At 35.2% G+C, this 5,437-nt stretch overlaps 1 non-coding gene across 1 annotated transcript; it reads left to right on the top strand.

Annotated features, from left to right (window-relative positions):
- The first annotated feature begins 221 nt into the window (after positions 1–221).
- LOC128036405 (small nucleolar RNA R71) lies at positions 222–328 on the top strand. Its single transcript, XR_008193202.1, has one exon. It is a non-coding gene; the product is annotated as a small nucleolar RNA R71 (small nucleolar RNA).
- Positions 329–5,437: the final 5,109 nt, after the last annotated feature.

The following is a 5,437-nucleotide window of genomic DNA, read 5'->3' as shown; positions in this document are numbered from 1 at the left end:
CAAAGTGATTGCGTCAAGCTTTACGGTACCAGCAGCTCTTTTACCCATCCCAACTCATGTAGTCGTATACTGGTAATCATTGTTGGCAATTTTTGTCCAAAATTCTGTATACTTCATTATATGTCTTACCCAACAAAGTACCATTTGCTGAGGCATCAACTACCATTCGTGTATGCATATTTAGCCCATTGTAAAACACCTCCATTTGAGTCCAGTGCTGGAATCCATGCATCAGACATTCCCTAATTAACTCCTTAAATCACTTACACGCTTCATATAACGTTTCATCTTCAAATTGCTGAAAGGATGTAATATCATTTCTCAACTTGGTATTCATAGTAGGAGGATTATACCTTAACATAAATCTCTGGCACGGGTCATTCTATGATTCCACTGTTCCCAATGACAAAGCATTCAGCCATGCTCTCGTATGATCCGACAAGGAATATGGAAACAATTTAAGCCACAAGTCATCTTTAAGAACACCCTGTTGTCTAAACGAGTCGCAGACTTCTAAGGAAAGTCTTAAATGCAGTCTTGTATTCAGTGGGTAGTCCACCAAATTGTCCTACTATTTGTAACATCTGAAACATTACCGGTTTTAGCTCAAATTGTTGAGCTTGTACATTTGGTCTAACTGTAACGCCCCAAAAATCCCTTATATTCATTTATGTGATTTTGTGACACAAATATATGTCTGCTTCAGTGGTTATGTGTTCTAGAAGTGTCTGAGAAGTCTTGGGTTCAAGCCTTGTCTTGGGCTAAATTTTTTATTTTAATTTAATAAAGCCTTGCTTTTGTCCAGTAAGCTTATAGTTAAAAGTTGGTAAAAATATGTCAGAATGGGTCTACTGGTTTGGTGGTTAAGTGGAGGGCAAGTGAGCAAAAGGTTTGGAGTTCGAGTACTTGCGCAAACATGAGATTTATTTTTACTGCTTGTGTCGTGTGAGTGTTGTGGTTTGACCGAAATTCTGAAGAGTTTGAGTGGGGTTTGAATTCGGTGGTTGAGGGGATTTGTGTTGGAGTGATTTGGAGAGAAAAATAAGGGTGGAGAAGGTTGGATAGAACCAAAATTGGTGGTGGCAAATTCGGCTGGCCTTCCTCATTCTCTCAGTTTTCTGACCGTTCACTCTTCTTTACTTTTGGGTTTTCTCTGCCAATTTTATTTTTCCCCTTTTGTTACTGTCAAATTCCTTTGGTTCCTGCTAAAGTTTTGAATGTTCTTCTTACTCTCTCTTCTCTAGCCGAATCATATTTGATCTTCTTCCCAAATTTCAGTTTTTATTTTTCTTTGCTAGGACACCCCTTCCTGAAGTGCTGACGAGGTTTTGTGTTGTTTTAGTGGGTGCCAAATTGTTCTTTGTTGTTCTTTATCCTTTCCCCTTTCGAAATTATCTCTCTATCCCATGACAATTGTGGTTCTTGCCTCTATCTTTGGCAATTATGTGCGTGTAGTTTCAGTAAGTGAGTTCCTGGTTTTTGGCTAATGGTTGTCGTTAGGGTTCTAATTTTTTATTTTATTTCTTTATCTTCTTAGGCAGTAGCGAATTTTAGAGAAAGAGACCAGACGCGAGGGGAACTTTAGTCAATCATTCGAGAGTCGTGGGTAAGTTTAGAGGTTGCATATTATAATGAGTTATTTGTTCCTATTTAGTTTGAATGCGTTTCAGAAAATTAATCTGGTGTTTATCGATCAATGGTTAGGTAGTAGAGTGCTCCGGTATACAAACACATCGAAAATGGTTCAGGTGTGTAAAAACAACTTTGAAAATGGGAATCAATGAAAAGTCAAAAATGTGATTGTCGACACCACACCGGCATGCGACCGCCCGTGTGGTAGGCTGTGTGACCGAACATGGGCGTGTGATCGACGAGGCCGGCCATGTATGATACATGGGCTTGGTCTAATTGGACCATGTGGGTCACACGACCGCATAGCCCCACACGGGTGGACCACACAGGTATGTGGAAATATTGGGCCAGGCCATGTGATCCACACGGCCAAAGCCATTTGGGCTGTGTGGGCCATACTGGCGTATGGGCCCACATAGGCATACAACATGGGCCTGTGGGCCCATTTTTACTGTTTGACTGCTAAGGTTGCACGGGTCGCTCGAGTCAACTGTAGACCTACTGTAGGGTCGGTAAGCTTACTTGGACCCCTTATTGACTGAAATGACTAAAAGACTGTTATATGCCTATATGAGATAGATATGTATGTCTGTATGTTAAGCATGTTATTCACATTGTACTTATTATACATGATACTATGACATGACTGTATGATGCATTGCATTGGGTTGGGGATTGATATTGATTGGAGGAAGTGTACTGAAAGGCCTTGAGCCTAACTTACTGGTAGCTCAGCTGCAACTATTGTCTAGTGTCGCATTCGGTACTTTTTGGAGTGTAGGGATGGGTGGGTTGATTATATCCCCACATGGAGTGTAGGGTTGGACGGAGATGGAGTGTAGAGGCTGGGTGGGTAGGACCTGTTTACTATATAATCTATTACTGTACTGATTATTGTTACTATAATGGGCCAAGGCCCAAACACATGATTGCTTCTGTGCTGATATGGGCTAAGGCCCAAACTGATATTGTCTCTAAAACTGAAAAGATCCTAGGCCCAGACTGTGATTATTTTCTGTCTGTTTGCTTTATATGGGATTACACACTGAGTTTTCGTAAACTCACCCTTCTAATTTGACTGTACAGGTAACCTTTAAACATAGGACTCAGCGGTGGCCACACGACCTATTTAATTCGATTTAGTACTTAATTATAATTTCAATTTTATTTTTAGGGTATTTTACTGTAACAATGGCCTCTCTGGATTTTTATGTTTAATTTGGGGTTTTTATTATTTTGACTTACAACTACTAGTAGTAGGGATAATCGAATTTTCAAAACGAAACAAACGTTTTAACAAAATACGCACAAATTGGCAAACTATTTTAAAAAGCTTCTGCGATAAATAACGTTTTGAAAATTTATAATGCTTTGAAAGAGAATAACTTATGAATATGAATCACGTTTGAAATTTATCGACAAGTATTGGTATTAAGAAAAAGAGAGTGTAAAGAAGTGATAAAGAAAGGAGGTTTTTAACGACAACTCACTTTACGAAAAACACTTCCATGTGACACTGCCAGATTCAGCCATAACATCTAGGCCGAGTTTAGGGTGTTACAATAACTATTCCTAGATTCAAATCATTCAGTATTGGAACAACATGCTCTCTAATTGGCTTGTCTCGGTCATCCACCACAAGCCCCATGTGAGGATTCTCATTGTGATCATTTGGATTGCCATTGGAATCATTCCTGTTTCCAGCCATTTTTCTCAATTCCTTTCTCTTTCTTCGCAAATTTCTGTCAATCTCCAGATCAAAAAGGTATTTTATGTTAGTAGGAATGTCACATCTCATGCACTGATGGAAAACCTATGCAAATTAAATTAAACTAGATTAAATAAAACTACTAAGTAAAATAACCAAACAAGATTTCACCAAATTGCTGATCCCCGGCAACGGCGCCAAAAACTTGTCGCGTGTGAAATAATATGCGATTTGTGCAAGTATACAAGTCGGTTCAAGTAATAAAGTGATTAGTGAGTATCATTCCCACGAGGATCGAATTGAGGCACAAAGTTGGTCAAGTTATTTTAATAAAGTTGGGTTAATGTTATGGCAAAACGATTGAATGAAATGTTATGGCAAAACTAAGGTAAATATGCAATGATGTAATATATGGAATTAGTAAATAACTGGAGATGCTATGGCAAAGGTTATAGTAGGAATGTTATGGCAAATATGAGAGTTATATGCAAATATTTTATAAATAAATAACTACTAAATATATTGTGGCAAAGATACTTTCACAAAGAATAAAAATATAGTGTGTACGATATTTGTGCGGTGGGTTGGGATTATTCAAAATCAACCTTCACTGTCAATAATGCCATGGAAAAATCTTTATTAACCTACTGTGCAGAAGAGTTCTAAAGTGGTTTGTCTCTTTCGGCGGCAAAACCTTAAGTTACTGCCCCTGCTCATACAGGGTCTTACTACAGTAGCCTATGTAATTCTGTCTGTATGATGCAAGAATCATTCGAATGCTTGCTCATGCCATCCAATATTAGTTAAATTAATCTAACATTTTTCGTATTAAATTAACTTAACAAGAATAATATGCCATCGACTATTTCTATGGATTGCACTTAAACAATTGAATGAGCAGCAAGATAATCAGATTTATACCATAAAAATTAAAAACAGTTAAGTGTCATAAAAATAATCCCAACCCGATGAGATTTAACTCATCGGTTGGGAAATAAAATCCCAAACCATCACCATCGTTTACAACCAAATCAATTCACAAGAGAACACGATGGAAATAATGGTATAAATTTGATTATATTGTTGCTCATTCAATTGTTTAAGTGCAATTAGCTAGATTTATAGGCAGATTTATTAGTCCAAGATTTATCTCCTAAGATAAAACCAACAGCCCAAGATTAACATAACTCTTTTCAAGAGTTACCAGAAGGGTAAGGGGCATGTTAGGGTTTTATGTTGTATCATCTAGATGTCAAATACAAGTTTTAACCATTATTTTAAACAAATTTTGGTAGAAAAATAGTTAATTAATTTATGATAAAGTTTTTATTTGAAATTCGTTTAATAAATAAAACTTAAAAGGTTAATGTATTTTCATCAAACCTCTAAAATTAAGTATTTTTATTAACTATAGGAAGGCAAGTAAAATTTTTTATCAAACCAAAAGGAGTTTGAACACTTTTCTTTTATTATCTATGCTACTATATATAAAAGGATGGCCCTAAGTGGGGACACCTAACTTGCTTTGTTTTTTTTCTTTACATTCTCAACAATAATGGTTTGGTTCGTTTACCTAGTTATATAAAAATATTAAATTTCAATTCCAATCCCTATACTATGTTAAAATTTGAGATTTAACATTTATACTTGAATATCTTATATAATTTGTTATCTCAATCTTTATAATGTCATTAGTTAGTTTAAATATTTTATTCTAATTAAAATATTGACGTAAATTTAAAGAATTATTAACATCATGATTTTTTTGTTAAATTCAAATACATTATAATGTCATTTTGTGACATGATTACTAATTAAGTACTTTTTAAAATTTTAGAATGTCACACCAACAAATTCAACGGAAAAATTTTAATGGTGTTAATAATTGGACTTAAATTTTAAATTCGAAAAATAGAGGAATAAATTCTTGAAAATAAAAAATTGGAGATTAAATTCCAAATATACAGGAGAACAAAACTTGAATCATATTTTAACTTCTAAATTTTAAATATTTAGTTCAAAAATAATTAACCTTAGGTAAAGCATATATCAAAACTCATACTAGCTATATATTAATTGAAAGTCTATCATTGGTTG

This window comes from Gossypium raimondii, chromosome 13 (genome assembly GCF_025698545.1).
Source record: "Gossypium raimondii isolate GPD5lz chromosome 13, ASM2569854v1, whole genome shotgun sequence".
Lineage (NCBI taxonomy): Eukaryota > Viridiplantae > Streptophyta > Magnoliopsida > Malvales > Malvaceae > Gossypium > Gossypium raimondii.
Note: the sequence above shows the minus strand (reverse complement) of the source record. Positions and strands in the feature narration are given on the sequence as shown.